The 12641-nt window shown below is 49.8% G+C and overlaps 1 protein-coding gene across 1 annotated transcript in view; it reads left to right on the forward strand.

Annotated features, from left to right (window-relative positions):
- Window positions 1-12641, forward strand: part of KDM5B (lysine demethylase 5B) — a 153487-nt gene that overhangs the window by 73006 nt on the left and 67840 nt on the right. The window lies entirely within an intron of this gene.

Raw genomic sequence — 12641 nt, forward strand, 5'->3', positions numbered from 1 at the left:
CTGGGCAGCAGACTTTCTAAGTCGCCAATGCCTGGCCGCCGGAGAATGATCTCTCCACCCAGATGTGTTTCTACACATCTGCACTTGCTGGGGCACACCAGACGAGGACCTAATGGCCTCAAGGTTGAATGCAAAGGTACCCGCGCTCATAACCAGGTCACGCGACCCGCAGTCCATCGGCGTGGATGCTCTAGTCTGCTCCTTGCAAAATGCTCACAAACGCACCGTGGCGCCTTTCAGACATCCCAGACTTGCTGACCCAAGGGCCCATTTCCCATCAGAACTCCAGAGCCCTGAAGCTGACGGCATGGCCATTGAGACCTGGGTATTAACAAGAGCAGGATTTTCCCCCCCGGTTATTTCCACAATGATCAGCGCCCGAAAGCCTGCTTCATCCCGCATTTACCACCGTACATGGAAAATCTTCTTTTCATGGTGCAGAGAAACTAACGTCCAGCCTATGCCTCTGGCCATCCCCAGAATTCTCGACTTTCTGTAGTCTGGCTTGCAAGCGGGGTTGGCTCTCAGTTCCCTTAAAGGGCAGGTCTCAGCACTCTCAATCTTCTACCAATGCCGCCTGACTCAAAAACCGCAAGTCCAGACCTTCCTCCAGGGCGTTTCCCATCTAGTTCCCCCGTACAAACGGCCGCTGGAACCATGGGACCTCAACCTCGTTCTGGACGGTCTCCAGAGGTCTCCCTTTGAACCCCTCAAGGAATCCTCCCTTGCTCTTCTGTCCTGGAAGGTAACATTCCTGGTGGCAATTGCGTCCATCAGACGGGTTTCGGAGCTAGCAGCACTCTCTTGCCGCAAGCCTTTTCTGATCTTTCACCAGAACAAGGTGGTTCTGCGCCCCCTTCCGGTTTTCCTTCCAAAGGTTCTTACCCCGTTTCATTTGAACGAGGACATTTTTCTGCCTTCCTTTTGTCCACACCCGGTTCGTAGGGTGGAAAGGTCTCTGCATTCGTTAGACCTAGTCAGAGCTCTCAGATATTACATATTCAGGACAGCCCCCTTTAGGAAAACGGACTCTTTGTTCGTCATTCCTGAGGGGCCTAAGAAGGGACAGGCAGCTTCAAAGGCGACTCTGGCTCGCTGGATTCGCTCTGCGATCCAGGAAGTCTACCGCTTGCAACTCAAGCCCATTCCTAGTGGGCGGCGGGCTCATGCCACGCGAGCAGTTGGCGCTTCGTGGGCCATTCGGCATCAGGCTTCAGTGGTACAGGTGTGTAAGGCTGCGACCTGGTCTAGCCTACATACGCTTTCAAAGCATTACAGAGTCCATACCCAGGTTTAAACTGAGGCAAATCTGGGTAGGAAAATTCTGCAAACGGCAGTAGAGCACCTCTCTCAGTAGGCGCTCCAGGCTGTCTGGGACTGGTTCCTAGTCCTTGGGTTGTGTTGTCTTTTTATGTTTCCCACCCATGGACTGCTTTAGGACGTCCCGTAGTCCTGTGTCCCCCAATGAGGCGTCAGAGAAAAACTGATTTTTGTGTACTCACCGTAAAATCGTTTTCTCTTACCCATCATTGGGGGACACAGCACCCATTCTGTTGGGCCTTGGGTCTCTCAGTACCTTATTTGGTTATGACTCTTCTTTTCTCATGTTCCTCTGTTTTGAAGTTTTTACTGTTTTTTTTTTTTCTCCTACTGCTTGTGTACTAAAACTGAGGTTGCCTGGCCCGGCGAGGGGGTGTATACTGCAGAGGAGGAGCTATGCTTTTGCATCTAGTTAGTGTCCTCCTATGGACAGGCAGCATAACACCCATGGTCCTGTGTCCCCCAATGATGGGTAAGAGAAAACTATTTTACGGTGAGTACACAAAAATCGTTTTTTTGGGATCTCTTCAGCTCCTCGAGCAGCGTTCATCAGGAAGCAAAACAATGGCAGCATCCCACGCCCTTCTATATCAAGGTCCGACATATCGTCCAGCCTGTCTGTGCTTGGCTTCTGAAAGCTACAGGCCGTTCAAAAATGTTTTTTTGCGATTTTCACAAGGGATAGCAGGAAAAATGGACCTTACAATTTACCAAATCTCTCTTGACTGCAGAAATGCCCTATTTGTTTAAAAAAAAAAAATCAAACCCCAAAAACCTACTACAGGGCTAGGAAGGGAATTGCTTTCTTGCTCTTGTAGCACAAATTGTGCAGTAATAGTTTGTGGGTGACACCTGCAGAGGCTTCAAGGTGCCAGAACAGCAGGAAACCCCCTAAAAGTGACTATTTTGCAATCTACACTCTTTAGGCAATTCATCTAGGGGTGTATTGAGTATTTTTACCTCCCTGACATTTTTGTTTGTTGTTTTTTTTTTTTACTATTGCAGTGTGTTTAAAGCAAAAAATCAATTTGTTTCAATAATAGGTTTAGATTGAAATGTATGTTTACAATGGATAGATAATAGGAGAGAGAGTATAATTAAGGACTACCTTTTCTCAGCTATGGCCACACCCTATATGTGCTGCAGGCAGAAAGGCTCAGAAGAACGCAATTTTGGCTTTTGTGACTGAGTTTCCTGGAGTGCTTTGTTTCCAACATTAGCAAAGTTCCTAAAGTGCCAATACAGCAGACGTCCCAAAAAAGTGGCCTCATTATCCAAATTACACTCAAGGAAATAATCTACAGGCGCAATGAATATTTTGACCCACTGCTGTTTTCCAGAAATTACCGTATTTTTCAGACCATAAGACGCACCCTGGTTTTAGAGGAGGAAAATGGGAAAATAAAATTTTAAGCAAAAAATGTGGTCATGACACACTGTTATGGGGTGAGGTTCTGCTCTGACACTGTTGTGGGTAATGACCCCAAATTCTCTACTAAGGTGTACTCCATCCTGGTAATGATCCTCCTGCATTGTATATGATCCCCATCCTTGTTTATATGTCTCCATCACATAAAAACATGAACGTTTAGGCTGTGCGCACGCTGCGTTTTTTGCGCGTTTTTTTGGGTGCAGTTTTGGTCTCAAAACTCATGAATTTCCTTCCCCAGCAAAGTCTGAGATTTCATTTTTGCTGTCCGCACGTTACTCATAATATATTCACTCCTTCCTTGCTCACTGGTGACTGTGATTGGCTGCAGGTAGACCCGCCCCCACACTGAGTGACAGCTGTCTGACTGCAGCCAATCACAGATGCCGGTGGAAGGGTCTATATCGTACAGTGAATTAAATAAATTCATTAAAAAAAAACAAAAACCACAAAAAACGACGTTTGATCCCTTCCAAATTTGATAAACAGCCAAGATAAAATCTCACAGCTGGGGCTGGTATTCTCAGGCTGGGGGACTCACGTTATTGGGAGCCCCCCAAGCCTAAAAATATCAGCCAGCAGCCGCCCAGAATTGCCGCATCCAGTAGATGCGACAGTCCCGGGACTTTTCCCGGCTCATCCCAATTACCCTGGTGCGGTGGCAATCGAGATAATAAGGCGTTAATTGCAGCAGCCCATAGCTGCCATTAAGTCCTAGCTTAGTGATGGCAGGCGTCTGAGACACCTCCTCACCACTAAGCTGTAAGTGAAAGTAAATAAACACAATCACCCCAAAAATCCTTTATTTGAAATAAAACACTAAAAAGCTCTCTCATTCATCACTTTAATAATCCCTAAACACCCCTCCAGGTATGATGTAATCCACACGAGGTCCCACGACACATCCAGCTCTGCTACATCTGACAATCACAGAGAGCGGCCATAGAGCCCGACCATGCTGCGGCCACCAATGTACGGGCTGTGGTGTTTCACCCATTTTCCGCATAGTGCTGATTACGGTTGGAGCAGTTTTCAGATGATGTCAAAATGAAAAGTGCAGTGATTCACATAGTGCTGACTGAAGCATTTTATCATATTTTTTCTGTTGCAAGCTAAGCCAACCTCCCCCTTTTCCCCCCTCAAGGGATCAAAACATAAAGACAAAAGGTCAGGACTAAAGTTAAAATTTGACCATACAAGCCAATTGTATAGAAAACATGCAGTGTGTCCTTTTTTAGAAATGATGGTGCTTTCGTTGTAGAGTTCTGGTCGTTCTTTCCAAAATAGCTCCCGTAGTCTCATGGTGAACTTTCAGAAAAATCCACTACCCTTTTAATCGAACTTTGCCCTCTTTCACACATCCCTTCACTTCTACTGCTCTCTGATCAGACTAGTGCCAAAGTCATCACAGACCAAATATCAAAGGTCGACACCTTTAACACCAATAAAATGCCATATTACAAATATGTGGACAAGAATCAAAAATATATGCATTGCCCCCCTTATTTAGAATATCATTTTCTATCACAAGGCTATGGCATAAATATTAAAGTGTGTATAAAATGACAGTCTGTAAAGCTTATGACCTAAATAGTGCTAGAAGACACAAGGACATTATGAAAATTCTTATTATAGACATCTGGATACAAGCAGTACATGTAGGGAACCACTAACTAGCTTTAAAGGCCACTAACCAGCAGGATTTTCCCCATATGAAGTAAAGGCCGTGGTATAGTGGTGCTAGGATAGTTAATCAAATCATACCTTCACTTTAGAGATTGGAGAGAAAAAAAAATTCTCAATCAAACATCCAGAGGTTCAGAAATGAGATGGTGGTATGCACTGTCTCCAACGCCATTTTATTGGAAAAGTTCATGAAATACTTATGACTGGTGCGTGCGCAGTAGAATCTATAAGTATCATGGTGGCGACAAGGGGGGGAAATTTACATAGAAACCAGAAAAACACACAGGGGAGGTATATTAATGCAAGACCCGACCCACACAGTCCCGCCCGGATGCACAAGCCACTCAACCAATGCACTCATTTGTGGACCTTTTGAGAACATTTTTTTCGGCAATCAAACATCCTATCTCCTAATTAAAGATATGCTTGCATCTAGCATGCTAGGGCCAGTATGGCAGTATGCCTTTACTTTATATGGGAAAATACTGCAGGTTGGTTCCCTTTAAGGGTCTTATTACATTGCATCGACCAAGTCCCCTTTTCTTTCTTTCTTTTTTTTCCTTGCAATTGACGTCTGTGTAAGAGTAAACTTTTAAGTGCACACTGCTGATGGCTGGATGTGTTAGTGTATCTGGAGGTGCAGAAAACCAAAATGCATGGTGTTAATTGAAAGTCTAATGTTTTACTGCCATCAGCATGCAACATAATAAAGGCATATACTCTGCAGCTGCAACCTTTACTCTAAGGCTATGTGCCCACGGGACTCTGTATCTGCTGATTTTTCTGCATCAAAATCAGCAGCTTTCCCCCGGAATCTGTACCTTTTCATAGGTGCGGATTTGACGCGGATTCTGTTGCGGACTTTGCGTTTTTTTTTTCTTCGGCGCTCCATTGGGAGACCCAGACGATTGGGTGTATAGCACTGCCTCCGGAGGCCACACAAAGCATTACACTAAAAAGTGTAAGGCCCCTCCCCTTCTGGCTATACACCCCCAGTGGGATCACTGGCTCACCAGTTTTCTGCTTTGTGCGAAGGAGGTCAGACATCCACGCATAGCTCCACTGTTTAGTCAGCAGTAGCTGCTGACTATGTCGGATGGAAGAAAAGAGGGCCCATATGGGGCCCCCAGCATGCTCCCTTCTTACCCCACTTGTGGTTTGTAAGGTTGAGGTACCCATTGCGGGTACAGAGGCTGGAGCCCACATGCTGTTTTCCTTCCCCATCCCCCTGAGGGGCTCTGAGGAAGTGGGATCTTACCGGCCCCCAAGCCCTGAGGCCGGGCTCCATCCACAGACCCAGTGAACCTGCTGGATACGGAGCTGGGTACCGTTCAGGGACAAGGCCCTGCAACTTTCAGGTACTCTGTGTCCCCGTACAGACAGGCACGCACACGCCAGACTTGCTGGGTGTGTTAGTGCGCCGGGGACAGTAGCGCTGCACGCTGGGGTTTGAGTCACAGCAGCTTAGCTGTGTGACTTCATGTGCTGGGAACTACCGCGCCGGCCACTATCGGAGCGGCGGCGCGGCTGGGACTTGTAGTGCGCCGGGGACTTAGCGCCGACCGCGCTTTTACGGCGGCGGCGCTTATAAATTTAGTCCCCGGCTTTTGCGGCCTAGCTCCGCTTCGTTCCCGCCCCCTCCCTGTCAATCGTCAGCGCCGAGGGCTGGAGCCTTATTTACATGCTCCAGCCCTCTCACTAGGCACAGTGGGACGCAGGTTTCCCGCTTTTGGTCTGAGCACGCCCAGGGCCCGCCCCCCCCTCCACAGGACGCCGGCAGCCATTCCTGCATGCAGTCTGGCTGGAGGACGGACACAGGCTCTGGGAGACCCAGACTAGGGATTTCTGGCGACCACACACCCGCGTTTAGCGGGCGGTAAGCAGCACATTAGTGCTGGCCCCACTAGTGCCACAGTGTTGTATTGGTGTACTTTTTCCTGTACCAGATATATATATATATATATATATACTGCACTGTACGGTCGCTTCTTGGCTGTATACCCCTATATTGCATGAGGAGACAGCAACATGTCATCCACAAAACGCAAGGGTGCCAAGGCACGGGCTGTATACACTGCTTGTACAGCATGTGGGGCTAATCTACCAGCAGGCTCCAACGACTCTCATTGTGTGCAATGTTCAGTCCCAGTGGCACTTCGTCAGCCAGAGCCTATGGTGGTGGTAGCCCAGGCAGAGACGCCTGTGAACCCTGCCCCGGTGACGGGGACAGAATTTGCAGTCTTTGCTGATAAAATGTCTGTGACTATGACAAAAATCCTGGAGACCTTGCAGTCCAGGCCAGTTGCTCAGACCATGGACACTGCTGTGTCTATGTTCCCCGGTCCCCCTCAGTTGGAACTAATCCGTACTTCAAGGGGGTCCCAGGCATCACAGGCTGAGGGCTCTGACTCTGATGACAGTCCCAGGCCGCCTAAACGAGCTCGCTGGGAGAGACCCTCCACGTCCTCACGCGGGTCAGGGTCTCAGCGAGAAGGGTCTCTATATGATGAGACAGAGGTGGGTGATCAGGAGTCTGGTCCTGACACCGCACTCAATTTGGATACGCCAGATGGTGACGCCATGGTAAATGACCTTATAGCGGCCATCAATAGGCTGTTGGATATTTCTCCCCCAGCCCCTTCAGCAGAGGAGGCAGCTGCCCAGCAGGAGAAATTCCATTTCCTGTATCCCAAGCGTAAATTGAGTACTTTTCTGGACCACTCTGACTTCAGAGAATCAATCCAGAAACACCATGCTTATCCGGACAAGCGTTTTTCCAAACGTCTGAAGGATACACGTTATCCCTTTCCCCCTGACGTGGTCAAACGCTGGACCCAGTGTCCAAAAGTGGACCCTCCAATATCCAGGCTGGCAGCTAGATCCATAGTTGCAGTGGAGGATGGGGCTTCACTTAAAGATGCCAATGACAGACAGATGGACCTTTGGTTGAAATCTGTCTATGAAGCTATTGGCGCGTCGTTTGCTCCAGCATTCGCGGCCGTGTGGGCGCTCCAAGCTATTTCAGCTGGTCTGGCACAGGTGGACTCTTTCTTAAGTCCAGCAGTGCCGCAAGTGGCGTCCTTAACTACGCAAATGACTGCGTTTGCGACCTACGCTATCAATGCGGTACTAGACTCTACGAGCCGTACCTCCATGGCATCCGCCAACTCTGTAGTTTTGCGCAGAGCCTTGTGGTTAAAAGAATGGAAAGCAGATTCTGCTTCTAAAAAATGTTTAACCAGCTTGCCATTATCTGGAGACAGACTGTTTGGTGAGCAATTGGCGGAAATCATTAAACAGTCCAAAGGTAAGGACTCTTCCTTACCCCAGCCCAGATCAAGCAAACCTCAACAGAGGAAGTGGCAGTCAAAGTTTCGGTCCTTTCGAGGCTCGGGCAAGCCCCAATTCTCCTCGTCCAAAGGGACTCAGAAAGAGCAAAGGAGCTCTGATTCCTGGCGGACTCACTCATGCCCCAAGAAAGCAACCGGAGGTACCGCTTCCAAGGCGGCTGCCTCATGACTTTCGGCCGCCTCCCTCCGCATCCTCGGTCGGTGGCAGGCTCTCCCGCTTTTGCGACATTTGGCTGCCACAGGTCAAAGACCGGTGGGTAACAGACATTTTGTCTCACGGGTACAGGATAGAGTTCAGTTCTCGTCCTCCGCCTCGGTTCTTCAGAACTTCCCCACATCCCGACCGAGCAGATGCCCTTCTGCAGGCGGTGCATTCTCTAAGAGCAGAAGGAATGGTGGTCCCTGTTCCTCTTCGGGAACAAGGACAAGGTTTTTACTCCAATCTCTTCGTGGTGCCAAAAAAGGACGGCTCATTCCGTCCTGTTCTGGACCTAAAACTGCTCAACAAGCATGTGAACGCCAGGCGGTTCCGGATGGAATCCCTCCGCTCAGTCATTGCCTCAATGTCTCAAGGAGATTTCCTAGCATCAATAGACTTCAAAGATGCTTATCTCCACGTGCCGATTGCTACAGAGCACCAACGCTTTCTACGCTTCGTGATAGGAGACGACCATCTTCAGTTCGTAGCTCTGCCATTTGGTCTGGCGACAGCCCCACGGGTGTTCACCAAGGTCATGGCGGCAGTGGTAGCAGTCTTGCACTCTCAGGGACACTCTGTGATCCCTTACTTGGACGATCTACTTGTCAAGGCACCCTCTCAGGAGGCATGCCAACTCAGCCTGAATGTTGCACTGGAGACTCTCCAGACGTTCGGGTGGATCATCAACTTCTCAAAGTCAACTCTGTTACCGACCCAATCACTGACGTATCTTGGCATGGAGTTTCATACTCTTTCAGCGATAGTGAAGCTTCCGCTGGACAAGCAGCGGTCACTACAGACTGGGGTGCAGGCTCTCCTTCAAAGTCAGTCGCACTCCTTAAGACGCCTCATGCACTTCCTCGGGAAGATGGTGGCGGCAATGGAGGCGGTTCCGTTTGCGCAGTTTCATCTGCGCCCACTTCAATGGGACATTCTCCGCCAATGGGACGGGAAGTCCACATCCCTGGACAGGAAAGTCTCCCTTTCCCAGACGGCCAAGGACTCTCTGCAGTGGTGGCTTCGTCCCACCTCATTATCACAGGGAAGATCCTTCCTACCACCGTCCTGGGCGGTGGTCACGACAGACGCGAGTCTGTCAGGGTGGGGAGCAGTTTTTCTCCACCACAGGGCTCAGGGTACGTGGACCCAGCAGGAGTCCACCCTTCAGATCAATGTTCTGGAAATCAGAGCAGTATATCTTGCCCTACTAGCCTTCCAGCAGTGGCTGGAAGGAAGGCAGATCCGAATTCAGTCGGACAACTCCACAGCGGTGGCATACATCAACCACCAAGGGGGGACACGCAGTCGGCAAGCCTTCCAGGAAGTCCGGCGGATTCTGATGTGGGTGGAAGCCACGGCCTCCACCATATCCGCAGTTCACATCCCCGGCGTAGAAAACTGGGAAGCAGACTTCCTCAGTCGCCAGGGCATGGACGCAGGGGAATGGTCCCTTCACCCGGACGTGTTTCAGGAAATCTGTCGCCGCTGGGGAAGGCCGGACGTCGACCTAATGGCGTCCCGGCACAACAACAAGGTCCCAACCTTCATGGCACGGTCTCGCGATCACAGAGCTCTGGCGGCAGACGCCTTAGTGCAAGATTGGTCGCAGTTCCGGCTCCCTTATGTGTTTCCACCTCTGGCACTCTTGCCCAGAGTGCTACGCAAGATCAGATCCGACTGCAGCCGCGTCATACTCGTCGCCCCAGACTGGCCGAGGAGGGCGTGGTATCCGGATCTGTGGCATCTCACGGTCGGCCAACCGTGGGCACTACCAGACCGACCAGACTTGCTGTCCCAAGGGCCGTTTTTCCATCGGAATTCTGCGGCCCTGAACCTGACTGTGTGGCCATTGAGTCCTGGATCCTAGCGTCTTCAGGATTATCCCAAGGGGTCGTTGCCACCATGAGACAGGCTAGGAAGCCCACGTCCGCTAAGATCTACCACAGAACGTGGAGGATATGCTTATCCTGGTGCTCTGCTCAGGGAGTGTCTCCCTGGCCATTTGCATTGCCTACATTTCTTTCTTTCCTGCAATCTGGATTAGAAAAAGGTTTGTCGCTCGGCTCCCTTAAAGGGCAAGTCTCGGCGCTATCCGTCTTTTTTCAGAAGCGTCTAGCACGACTTTCTAAGGTACGCACGTTCCTGCAGGGGGTTTGTCATATCGTACCCCCGTACAAGCGGCCGTTAGATCCATGGGATCTGAACAGGGTACTAGTTGCCCTCCAGAAGCCGCCCTTCGAGCCTCTGAGGGAGGTTTCACTTTCTAGACTATCACAGAAAGTGGCTTTTCTGGTAGCGATCACATCTCTTCGGAGAGTGTCTGAGCTAGCAGCGCTGTCATCCAAGGCTCCCTTCCTGGTCTTCCACCAGGACAAGGTAGTGCTGCGACCCATTCAGGAGTTTCTCCCGAAGGTGGTATCCTCTTTTCATCTTAATCAGGATATCTCTTTGCCTTCTTTTTGTCCTCATGCAGTTCATCGGTATGAGAAGGATTTACATTTGTTGGATCTGGTGAGAGCACTCAGAATCTACATTTCCCGCACGGCGCCCCTGCGCCGTTCGGATGCACTCTTTGTCCTTGTCGCTGGTAAGCGCAAAGGGTCGCAGGCTTCTAAGGCCACCCTGGCTCGATGGATCAAAGAACCAATTCTTGAAGCCTACCGTTCTGCTGGGCTTCCGTTTCCATCAGGGCTGAAGGCCCATTCTACCAGAGCCGTGGGTGCGTCCTGGGCATTACGACACCAGGCTACGGCTCAACAGGTGTGCCAGGCAGCTACCTGGTCGAGTCTGCACACTTTCACCAAACATTATCGGGTGCATACCTATGCTTCGGCGGACGCCAGCCTAGGTAGAAGAGTCCTGCAGGCGGCAGTTGCCTCCCCGTAGGGGAGGGCTGTCTTCGCAGCTCTAACATGAGGTATTCTTTACCCACCCAGGGACAGCTTTTGGACGTCCCAATCGTCTGGGTCTCCCAATGGAGCGCCGAAGAAGAAGGGAATTTTGTTACTTACCGTAAATTCCTTTTCTTCTAGCTCCTATTGGGAGACCCAGCACCCGCCCTGTTGTCCTTCGGGATTTTTGGTTGTTTTTCGGGTACACATGTTGTTCATGTTGAACGGTTTTCAGTTCTCCGACGTTACTTCGGAGTGAATTTGTTTAAACCAGTTCTTGGCTTTCCTCCTTCTTGCTTTTGCACTAAAACTGGTGAGCCAGTGATCCCACTGGGGGTGTATAGCCAGAAGGGGAGGGGCCTTACACTTTTTAGTGTAATGCTTTGTGTGGCCTCCGGAGGCAGTGCTATACACCCAATCGTCTGGGTCTCCCAATAGGAGCTAGAAGAAAAGGAATTTACGGTAAGTAACAAAATTCCCTTCTTTTTATTCAATTGAATAGGCAAAATCCGCACGAAAATCCGCAACAATAATTGACATGCTGCAGATTTTTCCACACGAAAATCCGCACGATTTCCGCTGCGGAAAAATCCGCAGTGTGGGCACAGCATTTCCCAAATGCCATAGAAATGGCTGGGGAGTAGCTGTGCTGCAGGTTTCTGGAAAATCCGCGGCTTTTCCGCGAGAAATCCCGCTGCAAAATCCGCGCATTTTCCGCAGCGTGGGCACATAGCCTTAGGCTATGTGCCCACGGGGAAAGTATCCTGCGGTTATATCCGCAGGACATTTCGCAGGAGCTCCCAGAAAACCGCTGCACAACTTTGTCTGTTTCCATGCTGCGGTTTATTTGCGGAATGTCCTGCGGATATGGTGCGGGCATTCTGCATTGAGGATACAGTACATGGCTTCGGCACTGTATCCTCAATGCAGAACAAGTGCTGAGTGATCGGGGCGTTCATACTCACCTGTATCGCACAGCAACTTCACTTTTCGGCATCTGTCAGCTTCTCCACTGTGCAGGAGAAGGTGGGCGGGCCTGCACGAGCTCTGGCTGTCACATGATCGGAGCTCATGCAGGCCCCGGCCACCTCCTGCTTCCTGCTCCTAGCTCCACTGCCGTCCTCTGCACTTGGAGGAAAGTGACAGGTGTCTGCTATCAAGGCAGGGAAGTATTGGACCAAGGCAGGTAAGCCTCTATCTCCATAGTGGAGCGGCGGGATGCAGTTATGTACGGCTGCGGGATAGCCGCACATACCGCAGCGTGGACACAGACACTCCCCATGTCCCATAGGATAACATGGGGAGTGTGTGTACTTGCTGAAACCTGCGCATTTATCTGGAAAATCCAGATAAATCCGCAGGTTTTCCGCGGCAAAATCCGCAGAAGCAAGCTCCCATGGGCACATAGCCTTAAGGCTATAATTCAGACATACGTTTTTCTGCGTACCTAAAAACTATCCTGGTTTCATCAGTGATGGTTTTGTTTAGCATTTCATCAGATGTTCATCAGTTTCATCCAAATTTGGGCAGTGTTTCATCAGCTTTTTTCAGATGAGAAACAAAAAAAAAAAACCACAACCAAAACGAAAACTCTTTTCTACCTCCTTTCTAGCATCTTATTGCTGTCTTTTTTTTTTTTTTTTTTTTTTTTTTACTTCACAGACCTGTATACTTGCACTGCCAATTTTACTCTTGACACTCTGATCAATAACTGACAAGCCTCCGATTTTTCTCAAAATTTAGGCTATGAAAATTGTACATGTGAA

Source organism: Anomaloglossus baeobatrachus, chromosome 2 (assembly GCF_048569485.1).
Source record: "Anomaloglossus baeobatrachus isolate aAnoBae1 chromosome 2, aAnoBae1.hap1, whole genome shotgun sequence".
In the NCBI taxonomy this organism is placed as follows: Eukaryota; Metazoa; Chordata; class Amphibia; order Anura; family Aromobatidae; genus Anomaloglossus; species Anomaloglossus baeobatrachus.